Source organism: Cupressus sempervirens, chromosome 5, assembly GCF_028749045.1.
Source record: "Cupressus sempervirens isolate cs-2001-9-10 chromosome 5, ASM2874904v1, whole genome shotgun sequence".
Lineage (NCBI taxonomy): Eukaryota > Viridiplantae > Streptophyta > Pinopsida > Cupressales > Cupressaceae > Cupressus > Cupressus sempervirens.
This window is the reverse complement of record NC_143122.1, coordinates 814,725,424-814,742,876: the sequence shown is the minus strand read 5'-3', so window position 1 is coordinate 814,742,876 and position 17,453 is coordinate 814,725,424. Positions and strand designations below refer to the sequence as shown.

The following is a 17,453-nucleotide window of genomic DNA, read 5'->3' as shown; positions in this document are numbered from 1 at the left end:
TAGCATCCCCAAATAATTGTCTAGTTATCTCCTAATGCCCAGGAGAGACATGATATTTACCAAACTAGGTACCTCCCCAAGCAAAAAAAATCTAGACCTAACATAGAGGAACACTCTCTTGAGGCTAGAATTTGAGAAAGCTCCTGACGATCCACATATATGCCTCCAAGAGGCCAATCAGAAGAGTGCTTCCATCTGTAACCAATAATAGGTCCCAAGCATGAAAAGAATCACAAAGAGTCAAAAGATGAGGGTACATGGATAATATGGAATCCATCCCAAGCATCAGACCAAAACAAAGCCTCAAAACCTCCCTAGCATATCCAGAACAAACCTCTCTTGACTAATACAACACTAGTCTTTACAGTATGCTAGATCATTGAGCCATGACCTTCAAGAAGAAGTGTAGAAATAGAGGAAGGATTAGCACCATCAAAATATTTATGGATGATAATACAAGCCCAAAGTTGATGTTGTCTAGAGCACCATCGCCAATAAAGCTTAGCAACCAATACTTGACTACTCAAGGGAGCTAACTGAAGACCAAGACCACCCTCCTTTTTAGGCCTATAAATAGTCTTCCATGTAATCAAGCTCCATTTAGTGCTACAAAAATTAACACTCCAAAGGAATAACTAAGAAAGAGCATCAAAATCCTTGAGAAAGTAAACAAGAGCAACCTGAACCATGCTTCTATAAGTAGGAATTGCTTAGATAATAGATTGAACAAGAGTAACCTGAGCAGCAATAGAAAGCCATCTATGAGTCCAATGATTTAGCTTATCTTGAAGCTTTGTAATAAAATTTTTCCAAAAGAGATGTGGCTACTAGAAATAGCAATAGGGATACCAAGATAAGTCAAAGGAAGTGATCCAATCTGAAACTGCAGGATATCAACAATTCTGTGCTGAATAGAATCAAGAGTGTTAAAAAAGTAAATGGAAGATTTGTGCTCATTAACCTTTTGGCCTGAAGCTGCTATATAAATATCTAGAGAATGTTGAAAGGCTTCAGCTTCCTTGATCCTAGCAAGACCCGCAAGAGCAGAGTCATCAACAAATTGAAGGTGGGAAAGAGTAGGTAAACCATTACCCCACCACTACCCTTGAATAGAATTTTGGGACACCTAATACTTAATGAATTTGCCTAAGCCCTTAGCCATGATGATGAATAAATATGAGGAGAGAGGGTCACCTTGGTGGAGGCCTCTAGAGGCATTAAATAGCTAAGAAGGTTGACCATTAAGAAGAACAAAAAAAGAGGCAGAAGTAACACAACTCATGCCAATTAATTAGATGTAAGTGTTTTCTACATTTTATTTTTCTAAATTTGGAAAAATTATTTAATTTCAATCTAATTAGTTAAAATGTTTGAGTCTTATAGGCAGTGATTTTCATGGGTAGACAATATTTTAAGATAAAAATATTGAAACAAAAACTAAGGTTAGAATGAATTAATCAAGATATACTAAATTTACATCTTTTTGTTTATAATGTTAGACTTTAAATTTTCCTTTAAAGTGAAGTTATTTGGTTTAATTTTTTCTTAATTACAAAATTTAACAAAAAATTAAAAAATATTAATAAAATTTTGATTACAACTAATTCAATTTTTATTATATATTTTTTCTTTAATAAAATTTTGTACTATTCTACCTAATTAAATTATAACAATTGGGACAACACTATGTGACACTTGTTATAATCCAAAAAGTACTGATAGTACTAGTTAAGATAAAAATTAATTAATTTTTCATAATATAACCAAGATGTCTACCATATTCATTAATGTACACTAACATATTAGTACTGTAACAAAGATGTAGTGAGCTGATGAAAATTACTGAGATTCATATGATCCTAGCCATATTAGAAATCAATGGTCGACAGTAGCACCTTCAGAGTAAAATACACCAATATAGGACACCAAAGTATATTTATATTAGCATAGCCCCTACTCCGTATATTAAGTTAATATTTCAAAATGTTTTCATTTTTTGCAAATACCAAGGGCATGTGGTCAAGGTGGATGAGCATGTGCTCTACAGTTTCATGAAAATTGAACTTGAGAAGAACTACTATTGGTACCATCTCTATAAGAAACTTTCTGCATCCCTTGCTTAATACCAAATTCAACATCATTTTTTATTTCATCTTGAGTTAGACACATTAGAATATTAGCTAACTGGATGGGTAGAGTTCTTCATTTGGAGCTTCAATTGATGTATCTTCTTAAAATTAACAAAAATAATATTTTCTTTTCACATTTTTACATCTATTCACTTTAATGTTAATAGCACAAAGAACTGAAAACAGAGCATAAAAATAGAGCTTAAAAAATAGAATAGCAAAAACAAGACTCAAATATATCAAAGAGCTATAAAGTTTCTTCATGTTATTACATCTAAGAGGAATGCTCTATTTATAAGGCTCATACATATTTCTAGAGGGTTCTTGAGAAGCTTCAAGAAAGGAAGCACTCTAGAGATTTCTACATAATTTTAAATTCACATTTTGCACAAAGAGAGAGGCTCCAAGAAGCAAGTAGAAAGTTCTGGACTGTGCATTAAATGCCTAGCTACTACAATAAACATTATTTTTAACACCCCACCATAATGTTTATTTGGAGAGAGTAGAAACATCTTTGAGCTGCAATAAATCTCTAAATTTTGTAAATTTTACAATAGAAAATGCTTTTGTAAATATATCAGCAAGTTGATCTTCTGTTCTGCAAAATTAAAGCTCCACCTCTTGTCTTTCAATTAGATCTCGAACAAAATGATGATGCACTTCTATATGCTTGGACCTTGCATGATATACCGAATTTTTTGCTAGCTTGATAGTACTTTGATTATCACAAAATATTGTTGTTGGAGAGTCTTGTGGATGATGCAATTCTTCAAGTAACCTCCTAAGCCATAATGCTTCTTGAGATGCCTTTGATAAACCAATATATTCAGCTTTTGTAGATGAGAGTGACACTGTTGATTGCTTCTTGCTACTCCACGAAATCAGTCCCGATCCAAGCTGGAAGATATATCCTGAAGTTGACTTTCTATCATCAATGTCACCTGCATAATCAGAATCCGTATATCCAACTAAAGTAGGTTCTCCTCCATATTTGTATTCAATGCCAAGCTGGTAAGTACCCTTAATATATCTTAATATTCTTTTAGCCACTTTCCAATGTTCGATGTGTGGATCTTCCATGTATCTTGATACAATACCAACTGCATATGCAACATCTGGTCTAGTTATAGTAAGATATAAAAGATTTCCAACAAGCTGCCTATATAATTTTCCATTCACTTTCTTTTGAGTAGACTTAGCACCTAACTTTACTCCTATTTCACATGGTGTATTACATGGTTTACAATCACTCATATTGAATTTTTTAAGTACATCAAGAGTATATTTAGTTTGAGAGAGCATGATTCTTCCTTCTTCTTGCCATACTTGCATACCCAAAAAAATAGTGCATTAGTCCTAAGTCAGTTATTTTGAAAGCTTGTTTGAGTTGATTTTTAGTTATCTCAATATCATGTGTGTGATCTCCTGTAATAATCAAGTCATCTACATACAATACAATGATAACAACCTTATTTTCACAATATTTTACATACACATCTGGATCAGCATTACTTCTTTTAAATCCAACTTCTAGGAAGTACTTATTAATTTTTGAGTACCATTCCCTTGGTGCTTGTTTGAGACCATAGAGTGATTTTCTTAATCTACACACCAAATTCTCTTCTCCATACTTAATAAATCCTGGTGGTTGTTGCATATAAATTTCTTCTTTTAAGTCACCATGCAAAAATGCACTTTTTACATCCATTTGAAAAATTTTCCATCCAAACTTTGCAGCTAAAGCAACTATTGTACAAATGGAAGTCATCTTAGCTACTGGAGCAAAGGTTTCAGTATAGTCTATACCTTCTTCTTGTGAGAAACCTTTAGCCACTAACCTTGCTTTGTATTTTTCAATAGCTCCATCTGATGTGAATTTGGTTCTATAGGTCCACTTGCAACCAACCACCTTTTTGCCTTTTGGAAGTGTTGTTAGTTCCCATGTTCCATTCTTCATCAAAGAATTGTATTCTTCTTGCATAGCTACTTCCCATTCTTCTTTTCCTTTTGCTTCTTCATATGTGTTTGGAGTGTCAACATGCATCACCTTAGTCATAAGAGCATAGTTAGCAAATATATATCTAGGACCTTCTTGATAAATTTCTTTGATGCTTCTAAATTTCTTTGGATTTTCATTATCACTTTCACTTGATTCTTCAACTTGATTCTTCAACTTGAGTCTCATCCCATGTAGTGGTTTGCACACCTTGACTTTGGCTATTGGTAGAAGCAGAATTTTCTTCATCAATCAAAATTGGAAAGAAAGATAATGTTGGAGAATTATCATTCTTAACATCTTCATCAAACCATACATTTCTTTTAATATAGATTTCATTAGTTCTAGGATTGTATAACCTATATCCTTTCGATTCCTCACTATATCCAACCATTATGCACTTCTCGCTTTTCCTTTCAAGTTTGCTCCTCCTTTCATCAGGAATGTGAGCATATGCTTTACAACCAAAAATTCTAAAATGAGATACTGTAGGCTTTCTTCCACTCCATGCCTCTTCTGGTGTTATGTTCAAAATTGCCTTAGTAGGTGTTCTATTCAAGATATATACGGCAGTATGAACTGCTTCAGCCCAAAATTTAGCTTCTAGATTTCTAGAATGAAGCATGCACCTAGCCATTTCTATTATAGTTCTATTTTTACTTTCAGCAACACCATTTTGTTGGGGTGAATAAGAGGCAGTTGATTCCTTTTTAATGCCATGTTCTTTACAAAAATCTAAAAGAGCTTTATTCATGTATTCAGTCCCTCTATCAGTTCTTAGTATCTTTAAGTACTTTCCACTTTGTTTTTCAGTCAAAGCTTTAAACTCTTTAAACTTTTGAAACACTTCATCTTTCTCTTGTAGAAAATACACCCAAATTCTTCTACTATATTCATCTATAAAAGTGAGGGCATACCTTGATCCTCCAATTGATGATGTTTTGAAAGGACCCATTACATCACTATGGACTAAATGTAGAGGAGTTTTTGCTCTCCATGATTTACCTTGAGGGAAACTTTCCACATGTTGTTTTCCCATTGCACATCCTTCACACACCTTAGGGCTTAATGATATCTTTGGTAGCCCATGTACCATTTGTAATTTCTCCATAAGCTTGAGACTTTGAAAATTGATGTGCCCCAAACGCTCATGCCATAACCTGCTCATATCATCATATTGGGCAATAGCACACATATGTTTATCTCCACATTTAGAAGTAAATTCTTGAAATTTATATAATCCATTCTCCATTTTACCAATTGCAATGACTCTATAATTATCATTGACATCCTTGATTAAGCACTTATCATTGTAGAATTCTATTTTATGTCCTTGACTTGCAATTTGAGATACTGAAAGTAGATTTGTTTTTAATTTAGGGACTAATTTTACATTTTTGAACAAACCATTATCAACTTTGACATTACCAGTCCCTTTAACTTCTAAAGCACTATTATCCCCCAAATATATTTTCTCTATATTATTTTCACTTATTGATTCAAATTGATTCTCATTATGAGACATGTGTTGTGTAGCACCAGAATCAATAACCCAATCTTCTTTGAAAGTATTATTTTCTTTAAGTGCAACACAAAATGCTTTTCTTTTAGAATCTCCTAATTTTGGATAATTATTTACTTTCTTTTCTACATCTCTTTTCTTCTTGAAACATTCATTTGCCTTATGACCCATTTTACCACAATAATGACATTTCCATTTATTTCTATTATGATCTATATATGAAATACTCTTATTTTCATTCTTCCAATTTCTTTCTTTAGATTCATTTTCTTGTGACTTCTTATAATATTGTTTTCCTTTTATTACAAATGCTTGAGATTCACCATCAAATGATTCTTTTTCTTTAACTTGTCTTTTCTCTTCTTGAACCAACTTAGCACACAATTCTTCTGATTTAATACTTTTTAATTTATCTGCAGTATCTAAACCCCTTATAAATGATTGATAAGATCCTGAAAGACTTTGTAATATAATTTGCACAAAATCTTTATCATCTATATCTTTTCCAAGAGAAGCAAGCTCATTTTTCTTTTCCTTTAACTTACTTAAATGTGGGACTATCTCTTGTGAGCTTGATAATTTCAAATTGTATAATTCAGTTGTGAGAGATAAGATCCATACATCACCTGAATTTTGATATAAATTTTTCAAAATCTCCCAAAGTTTGACTCCACTTCTCTCATTACGATCTTCTAAAAAAACTTCTTCTGAAAGTGTAAGCTTGATTAGTGCTGCTACCTTCTTGTCCCTTTTATCCCAATTATCTTGATCATTTCTTGGATTTGTAGGCCTTTGTTCACTACCAGTCACAATATCATAACAATTTTGAAGGGTTAGAGTGATTTCAACATGAGATACCCAATCATAATAATTTTTTCCATTTAATTTAACTGTAGGCAAAGTCACACCAAGTGATTCCATTGTTAAATTCTCTCCTTTTTTTTTTTTTTGGATGAGAATGAAAGATATTTAAAAACTTGAACACCCAAGCTTGAAACTGGAAAAATCTCACCAATTTGTTGAAGAAAAAAAACTTTTCTTTTGCTGCAATATCCTTCCTTTGATGTAGTTTTTTTGTCCCAAACCAAACTGCTATTCACTCCCTAGTTACAGCCTGCAAATGTAAAGATTCACACAAGAAAAACACATATATTCATTCCAAAAGCATCATATATTCACAGTCCAAAGAACTGAAAATGCTTTGATATAATGATGAATTAAAACAGCAGCACAAAGAACTGAAAACAGAGCATAAAAACAGAGTTTCAAAAATAGAATAGCAAAAACAAGACTCAAATATATCAAAGAGCTATAAAGTTTCTTCATGTTATTACAGCTGAGAGGAATGCTCTATTTATAGAGCTCATACATATTTCTAGAGGGTTCTTGAGAAGCTTCAAGAAAGGAAGCACTCTAGAGATTTCTACATAATTTTAAATTCACATTTTGCACAAAGAGAGAGGCTCCAAGAAGCAAGTAGAAAGTTTTGGACTATGCATTAAATGCCTAGCTACTATAATAAACATTATTTTTAAAAAACATGTTGCAGAGATAGTGAAGTTGATACTCAGAAGGAATAGCTTCTATGATATCTTGCAATTCATGATTTCCATGGTGCGACATCATTACATTCTGCTATTCACAAGGGAAATCTAGAGATAGTGAGTGAAATTTTGAACAAGCAATTAAATGCAAAGTTTTATATGCAATGGTTTGTCAAGAGTTTAATGTGAAAGAAGGATAAACTAGGCAGGATTTTCTTGACATTCATAGTGCAGACCAGGAGATGATTGATAGGTTCTTGTCAATAATGCCAGAATTTCTTGAAATTCATAGTGCAGACAGTAAAACAACTTTACACTTTGCCGTAGAACACAACAAATTTGATATGGTGATGAAGCTACTCCCTCAAGACAAGAGAGAAGAAATGGTAGAAATAGCGAGCTATGACCGACACATGTTTCAAAACACATTCCTTCACTCGGCAACCATCAAGGAAGTGGATCCAGAGGTTGGTCATTATATTCTCGTTTTCTTTTCTACTATTATGAGTTTGACTATTTTTTCTTCCTTCTATCTAGTATCTCAATTCAATTTATTTCAAAAGAGGATATAAAGTTATGCAAGTACAATATCCTTTCTATAGGAAGACCAGGTAAACATAAATTATAACTATAACTCGATCCAATTCCTAGAAGATAGCTGCACAATAGAGCAGGTTTAGTGATGGAACCTAAGATACTGCTAAAATATGAAATAGGAGACAATCATAAGCATGAGTTCATTATTGTAAATCCATGCTTTAATTAAAAGATCCAATGCAAAAACTTAAAATAATTATGTAATAGGATTGTTTTTCTTAATCTACATTTTTGTTAAAATTTATTACATTCAATTAATTTAATTTACTTATAACAAATTTATTATTATTAATATAAATAAATTTGTCAGTTATATGAACAAAGAAATCAAGTGAAACATAAATGAAGAAGATAAAATACAAGAAGACAATGTTTACAAGACTAGGGGAATTGAACTATTTTGTGACTATGGGACTTTATATCGAATAGTTAATAGGTTCCTAGTTAAGTTCAAAATTCAAAAAGAGTGTTCTAGCAATTAAGATTTTCTAACTATAGGATAAATTTGGTGAAATGAATTACACTCAATTATTTTATCTAAAACAAATTAAATCAATAATATAATAATGAACATGGAGCATCTACTCAATCCTCTCACACAATTAATTTGATATAGAAATATAAATTGTTATATCAAGATAAGCAAAACTCTAAAATTAAAGACAAAGGAAAGTATAAATAGCGCTTGCACATTTGGAAAGTGCAAGGGTTAAGCCAATAGTCATTTATACTTTTGATGATGCTCTTGCCTCTAGATTATAGCAATATATTAAGTATGTCATAAAATTTTGTGGAAAACAATGCCCTTACAAAGTAGTTGTAAATAGTTATTTGTCTTTGCTTCTCCTTTTCCAACATGACCCATATATTTACAATGGTGAGCCATACATAGTCAACCAAGAAAAAATTATCTCTAGCTACTTTTTCAAAATGATCCATATAGTTACAATGGTGAGTAAGATGCAAAAACTCAATAGGAAAAAAACACATTTTGAGGACCTATACAAATTGTCTTTCCCACTATTAGAAAAGTAGTTCAACAATATTTTCTACTATGATCTTCCCCAAAATTGAAAAGTTTAAGACCATTTGATTTACCAGATCCAACTCATTCATAGATTAATAAACTCCTCTTCAACAAATTGTCATTCATACAATTAGGCAAGTAGTTCAACCATCTCTTATACTATGATCCTCTTGAAAATTGAAAAGTTGAAGACCATTTGCTTTACCAAATACAACACATTGGTAAATTGTGAGTGTCTTATCAAAGAGGTCTTAGATTCAAATCTATTCGCGGTAAATGTAATCATGTAAGAAAAAAACTCACAACTGTTACCTAGAAATCAAATTAACAAATAACTATATATTTAATATTATAGTCTCAATTGTAATGCCCTACCAAGGGATCCAAAGAATTAACCTAAAGTTTCACCAAGTTTGGTAACATTGTTTTTCTTAAAACATGAAAGTAACCATTCATAACATAGTAGCGAAAGCAACAACATCATTTAACTGATAGTAAACATACATACATAATAGGTTACATTCTTAAGGATCCCTTAACATTAAATCACATCTAACATAACTATTAATGAATCCATCTAATACTACATCCACATAAAACAATAATGAAAAGTCCAATGATCATAATTTACATTTCTGAATGCTCAATCATCCATTGTACATGTCATAGGGTATGAAAGGCTTAAAAGAATATACATGTGTGAAAATAAAATACATCTTCATTAAAGATATAAACATCCATCATAATAGATAACCATTTATCACAAACATAATTAACTAAGTGCATAGTTCCTCCCAACCGTTAATAGCATCATTAGACCATCGTGGGCCCTAGCCATCCCTCCATGCGTAACATTCCAAATCATCAAAGAGATCATTGGTATTATCATAGTAGGAATGTCACCCCTAAATCATACTACATCATATGAAGAAAGGAATCTAACATGCAAGATAAAGCATAAGATAACATCATCTAATAGATGCAAATCATCAATATAAGGATACGTGTCCACCATCAAAATCAAAGAATGCATCAGCCACGGTGTCTCAAATGGATCTCATATGGTAAGAGTGAAAAAGCACTACCACCCGACCGCGTGGAACCTAAATGGTCCACTCCCACTACCCTGAGGAGATAATCTCAAGTCTCAAACAGGTTATCAAAAAACATAGCACAAAAACTCTCTAAGTCCAGGAATCCTGAAAGTATACTAACTCAAAGGTTCCAATCACAAACTGACATCTAATCCCAGATGCACACAAAGACATGTAGGAAACTTACTATGCAAGTGGGAAAGTGTCATCGCACGGATCACACTAGAGTTACCCTGGTAGTCTCCCAATAGACCCCGACCCCCTAGTGATCCCTATGCAGCCACTAGTATCCTCTCATACAGATGAAGCATACTACAAAATGCAAGGTTGCAACCAAGCGTTCTCTCTACTCCCATCCTAGTCTATACTAGCACTTGAGGCATGGGCAAGAACAAAACAATTATCTTTTTAGGTTTGTTAAGTCAATATTAGGTGTGAATGTTTTTTCTTATTAAAACAACTTACAATGAGTTACCCTAGTAGCCTCTTAGGGCCTTGGCCCCCATTGCAAGCCACTTCCTGACACTACAAGTAGATAACCTACCCTAAGCTCATGGAATCATAAATCACAAATCACCACAGTCCTATACAAGCGACTAGAACAATACCAAAGAATAATCCATAATAAGAGCATCAAGTCTCCATGAGCAAAAGAAAAGCATCCATAGATAATCATGACCATAACAGTTATCTATTGGCAATTGAAGGTATCACTGATAATCACAATAACCATTGGTTCTTTACAAGAAACCAAAAAGTATCTCAAAGTAATAATGATCGAAGACTCCAAAATAGTTGAGTCAAAACATGACATCATCAAAATAAAATAACAATTCAATCCCATCAAAGTAATTGGTATATAATCCAATACAACTGATCGATAACTCATAAAAAGGTTACATATATCATAGCTTTACAAAGGAAGACTAAAAACAATATCAATTAATATGCCATCACATAACCATGGTTGAGTTTAAAAGATCGAGATCAAAAGACATCATCATGACATCACAATCATAACCCTCGAGCCTCTGGTAGACGTCCTATAACTAGTCAACAAACTAGCCAACCCAAAACATAATAGAAGCATAGAGAAAACACAAAATGCAAGCACATGTTTGGGTTTGTTTAAAATTGCATAATTGAATAAAGTGTGGAGGTCTCATTTTTCGTTTTCAATTTTAGATATCAAGTGGAGAAATTTGTACATTTACCTAACCCATGTATTTGTGTAAAAATTTCCCATAACTCTTAAAATCAATTTTCTAATTGTTCTAATGATATATTGTATAAATAAATGTTATTGAAATTAACCCCCATCTTGAATCAATAGGACACATTGTAAATTCTAACGTGAGTAATTTGCAATTTCCCCCTCCATTATTATCTAACCTTCATGTTTGAATTCAACTAAACAATTAAATTAAATTCATATTATTAATGTAAAAGACAATTAATTATTGAAGAAGAAAACTAATCTTAAAATTTTATTCCTAATAAATCTAATAATTATTAATTATTAAAATATATATATAATATTTAACAATTATATATTAAACGACATATGAAATAATAATAATATTAATTAATAAATATTTTAAATAATATATATATATATATAATAACATGTACATATTACTAACTTCGAGTGTGTGGAACATAAAATCCGATGGCAATACTAATATATTCATCGTTGGCACATTTGTGTGTGCGGCCTACGGGTCGTAGGTACACTGCAGACCGTAGGTACTCTGGGATACCGCAGTCTTGCAACATGTCGCTATCAGGGGTGGGGAATGGGTCTATCTTGCCCCTCATTAAAAAATTTTAAATTTTCTTTTATAACATTTTTAAAAAATGTTTTCCACTGATGCAATATTCAATATTGTATATTCACTATGATTCATTTTTAAATATATATATTTCTCCACTGTATTTTTAAATAAATAAATAAATATATGTGTATATATACACACACACACACACAGAGTTCATTACCAAACATTACTGCATTTAATAAACACACACACACACACACACACACACACACACACACACACACACACACACACACACACATATATATATATATGCAAATTTTATATGTATATATAAAAAGAGAACATATATCTAATTTTACACAAGAAGGGTTTTCCATTTTGATGAATTAAGAATTTCTCCTAAAAGGTAATTGTTCTGTAAATTTACCCATTATTTTTTTAAAAAATAGAATTGTCCATACACATCTGAAAACCCTAGCCTCATAGTTTCCTCAGATCTACGCATATGAAAATTTTCCTATATAGAATTTAACTACTCATGACAAAATGCATACCACCAAGATATGAAAATCCTTAGAAAGCATTCAGAAGACATGGAAAAGACAGAAAGTGCAAGAAGAAAAATATCATAAGCCAAAATCACAAGTGTCTACCTGGATACTGATGCTAAATCAATTCTCCTCAAAATTCTTCAGAGCAAGCTCCTTCCTTCTCCAATGTTCTTGGGTCCTCCAAACACCCTCTCTAAGCTTCTAGGAGTGCCTGAATATAAAGAACTTTTAGGAAGCACCTAGAATGTCTCTAGAAACAACCAGAAGGTGTTGACAACTAAGCATGAGTCTTTTCCAACCTTCTAGACGAGTCACAAGGTTGTAGACACCATGTGCTTAATTTGTGCGCTAACTCCTGTGTTGTTGACATATATGCAATCAAGAGGTGCGTTTAGTCCTAGATAGACTTATAACTTTTATTTTAATTCTTTTATTATTTCTATTATTAGTATTTATTTATTATTTTATTATTATTAATTATTATTATTATGAATTTTAATTTCTTTTATTTAATTCTTTTTCTCAATTAATTCCCGTTTAATTAATTAAAATCAAAATATCAAAAGATCATGATATTATTTTAAATTTTTTTCCAAAATAATTAAATTATTAATTAAATCTTTTAATTTAAGACTTAATTAATAGAAAATTCACCATAGAAATCCAAGATAAAATATGAAAACCCATCATAGGAAAATCCATACAAAATTAGTCTAAAGGGTTAAAAATCATGAATTATGTCATCTGACACATTCGAAAGGTAAAGTATATCAGATACTTGTCCTACCTTTTTAGGGCAAATGGTTTAAGGGTTTAAGATTTGGACTTGAGAATTTATCTCCCCTCTCTTACCATTGAGATAGTGCGATAGGGTACGCTCATCCTGGTAATTCAGGGAAGTCGATACCCGGTACCTGCAACCTACATAAAATCCATGTATGTACATACTATATATATATATATATATATATATATATATATATATATATATATATATATATATGCTAAGCTAAATAGGCAATGGCAGGAAGTGGTGCATCATGTAGATCCTGACTAACAGGTGACTATGATTCCCTTCCTTAACCACATCAGAAATGCCATACATGAGAACAAACAAGCACACCATACACATGCAAGTATGGGGTAAGTATCCATAATAAAACACATGAGACAATAAACCATTTAACTAATCATCATCAATAACTAGAAATAATATAATGATCATCATGCATATATGAAATGTAGAGTCTAAGTAATCTCATCATACATCAACTGAATCCATAGCACAATATCTGATAGTCTCAAAAAAATCCTACTAACCATCAACATAAAACTAATCTAACATAGTCCAACAATAATAGCAACAATATGTCCAAAAAATGTAAACGAGGACAAGCACTACATCAATCCTATGTTGAATGCAATTTATGTTGAAAACTTGGTAATGTATGACTATCACTCAATATTTAATGTGCATTTAATTATTCCTTATCTTCATTATAACTATCTATGCCTCAAACTATTATTTCCTATACAAAATGGATAGCTTAGATATTTGAAATTAACAATTTAAAATTGTTATCTCATCATCTATATCATTTTATCTCCATCTTTCTCTATATTTATGTATCTCTATGTTTTTATATCCATATCTCTCTCTAATTTGCACCCTCTCTCTATCTACCTTCATATCCTTTCCTTGTATCTTTTTTATACACACATACACATTTTCCTCTACCACCATCTCTATTTTATCATACCCCTTTCATTAAGTTTTTACTCTATCTATATTTTATTTGCTCAATTTCTCTTTGATATTCTATATGTAACTATCTATATACTATATATCACCTCAAATATCTTTATTATATCTCTTCACCCCCCTACCCCACTCTCTCCTCTTCATCTACCTCTCCCTCCTCCTTCCTACTTCTTTGTGTTTCCCTTCTATTTATCTCTCTCTCTCTCTCTCTCTCTCTCTCTCTCTCTCTCTCTCTCTCTAATTTTTAATCAATGCAAAACTTTTCACCTCTCTATCTCTCTTTATATTATTCATCTTATTCACTCTCTGTGGCCTTTCTCCCCTTATCCTCCCATATATCCATGTCCACCCAATATATAATGCTTCTATAAAATAAAATAAAATAAACACTTACAAATCTGAATTTGATTTAAGAATATATGTTATTAAAATAACTAAATAATCCTAATATAGTTTAGTTATTAGAAAAAATAAGACAATTCAATGAAATTTTTTTAACAGGTAATTATAAATAGTTAAATCCATTTGTTTGGATCCTAGAAAAGAAAAGAAACCAAAATCTGTGTTATAGACTTACAAATAATAATTACATTCTGTGTGAATTAGTGTGGAGCTTGCAAAAAGTAATCTCACAATGGTCTATGTTTGATGAATGTTGGCCCTTGGGTAATTTGAGATTTAATAAACAAATAAAATAGCTTAAACTAATTTACAATGTGATAAAACTTCTAAAATAAAAAGAGTCTCTTCATTTGGACAAAGCAACATGCACGAGAGAATGCATTAAAAGGCTGATGGTATTGAACTATTGTAAATAGTTCATAAACTATGTACATTAGATCAAGATTAGCTGTATAAATTTGTATGGAAGCTCTAATGCCATTCTATGACAAAATTAACTGTAGTTTTGTGATTAAAGAAATCAATTCAAGCGAATAGAAATCTCAGAAACAAGAGGGAACGGACAAGTGAAATTGGAAGATGAGCCAGAAAGAGTGTGGTAAGAAAAGTTAAAACGCGTAGTTTATCTGTCGCATTAGCATGGGGAAATATCAAATCATATTAACATGCATTGCAAACAAAGGAGATTTGTGGCATACAGTACGGGGAAGCTTGGTATTTGTCTCAGTAGGATCTTCAATAGCCAGGTGGGTCCTCAATCACCACCATCTTTAAAATTAGGCATTGAATCTCAATAATGTCTACTTGCTTTTTGTCATTGTACCCTTCTTCTTTCTTCCAATATCCATTTCTCTTTTGCTCCAATACATTTTTCATAGTTACTGGTTTCTTGACCTGGATCAGATTTAAAATTCATGGTCGTCGGCCCAATATTGATGAAGAACAGTATAGAGAGGTGAGAAATCTGAATGCTATTTAGGGGTTAATGGATTATGGGAGGGTTTTGAGTTTGGTGTTAGAACACTAGGGAGATGAAAGAGAGACAATTGAAGAGACAATGACTAGAGGATTGGATCAATGCTCAGGTAGCACTGGATCATTGCAATGGCAACAGTGACATCAATTGTAGCAGCAACTCAATCCTGCGATATCTTCATTCAGCCCTTCCATTAATGTGCGAAAGGTCAACAAGTTGGGGGGTAGCCCCTCTGCTAGGGATAAGTATGGCTTCTAGATCTGCAGGATTTTTGGTAGGAAGAGGGCAGGCATGTCATTACTGTTCCTTGAATTGTCAGATATATGTACCTGAAGTCTGGCTTTACAAAACTATGTTGTGCCCAACAAACTAAAATATTTCCATCCCTGGTGAAGCAGTTGCTGAAGCAAACTGCGGCAACATCTTTTTTTTTTCCTGACTAAAGTCCCATAGGGAAAAAGCCTATCTGCTTAAAAGGCATAATTTATTTATTTCCTATTTTATATATTAGTTTATTGTGAAATCAAATCATGAAATATAAATATACAAAATCGGGTGGTTTTCCATCAGATTATAGTTTACAATTCATGTTTAAAATTACATGTATACGATTGTGACTGTTTAAAAATGATTATGTATTATCACCTATTTGACAACAATTAAGGTGAATATTTCTTTTATTAACTCTGCAGCTTGTTGAATACCTTTTATCATTTGTAAATTTGGATGCCATCAATAACGAAGGGCATACTACATTTGATATAGCAGCCACAACAATTGCTTTTGCTGCTGCTGCAAAATCTGAAAATGAAGCCAAGTTAAACAAGGTGAGAGATGTTCTACAACAACACAAAGCATCTAAGAGTTATATTGCAGAAAAACCATTGAATCTAGTGGATTTCAAACAAGACAGCAATGTGCCTAAGAAAATCATAGATGTGGACACCTTGGTTGCATCACTCATTGCCACCATCACATTTGCAGCCATTTTTACTGTACCAGGTGGAATTGATGATAAAGATAGCAAAAGTGACTCTTATAAGACTGAAGGAAGTGGAGTTGCAAAAATAGCATTGGAGACCCATTTTCAAGCGTTCTTGTTCTCTGACAGCCTTGCCATGTTTGGCTCTCTCACTATTGTGATTGCCTGGTTATTCTGAGAACGTTTGCAAAAAAGATCATGTTAGATCGCTCATTATTGCCCAAGTTATCATCTTTGAGTTTGGGGATTTTCATAGACTCTACTAGACTGGCGTTCTTGAGTGCAACAATCCTGGTGACTGTTGTTGGTGATGTAGGCTTCCAGTTGTCCGTTTAATCTTCCCTACTCTTACCTACTCCAACTACATTATTTATTGCTATCTTCTCATTGAGAGTTCTAGATCTCTCATTTTAAACTATACTTCTAGATTATTAGGTTTAGGTTTAGGGTTTGTTCCAAAGGTTGAGTCGGCTATAATGTTTTTCCAAAAGTTTGTAGATGTTTCGTCTTCTCGGCTAATAGTAGATTTCTCTAGAATATTGTATGCTTTCTTATAAAAGGCAGTATCTACTCATTTGATATCATGGTGGAATGAAATATAATACAGTTTATTATGCGGCAACACATTGTATTGTTATGTGTCTTTCTTATTTTTTGTCCTCTGCCTATCCATTAGATTGGTATCAGAGCCGTACAAAATTTGGGCATTATTTTTATAGGTAGATGTCATTGTGGGTGAAGGGAAAATGAGAGCAAAAAGATCTAAGGAGGAGATCATAGTTGCCATGTGAGCCAGGAAGAGAAAGGGTTTGTAGTGGTTACAAGTCAAAAAGTTTTACTATTAAATCATGGTAGGAACTAGTGGAAGTATTTCACAACTACAAATTCCAACTTTTAATGGAAAAAAATATGATTATTGGAGCATCAAAATGAAAACACTGTTTCGTTCTTAGGATGTTTGGGATTTAGTTGAAAGTGGGTTCTTGAACCAACAGACTAGTAGGCATATCAAGCTCTTTCACAAGCTGAAAAAGATTTATTAAAGGAAAATAGGAAAAAGGATGCTAAGACACTATTCTTTATTCAGTAA

The 17,453-nt window shown here is 32.3% G+C and overlaps 1 pseudogene; it reads left to right on the top strand.

Moving 5' to 3' along the window:
• LOC149558393 (uncharacterized) overlaps positions 1 to 16,699 on the top strand; it is a 33,062-nt pseudogene extending 16,363 nt beyond the window's left edge.
• Positions 16,700 to 17,453: the final 754 nt, after the last annotated feature.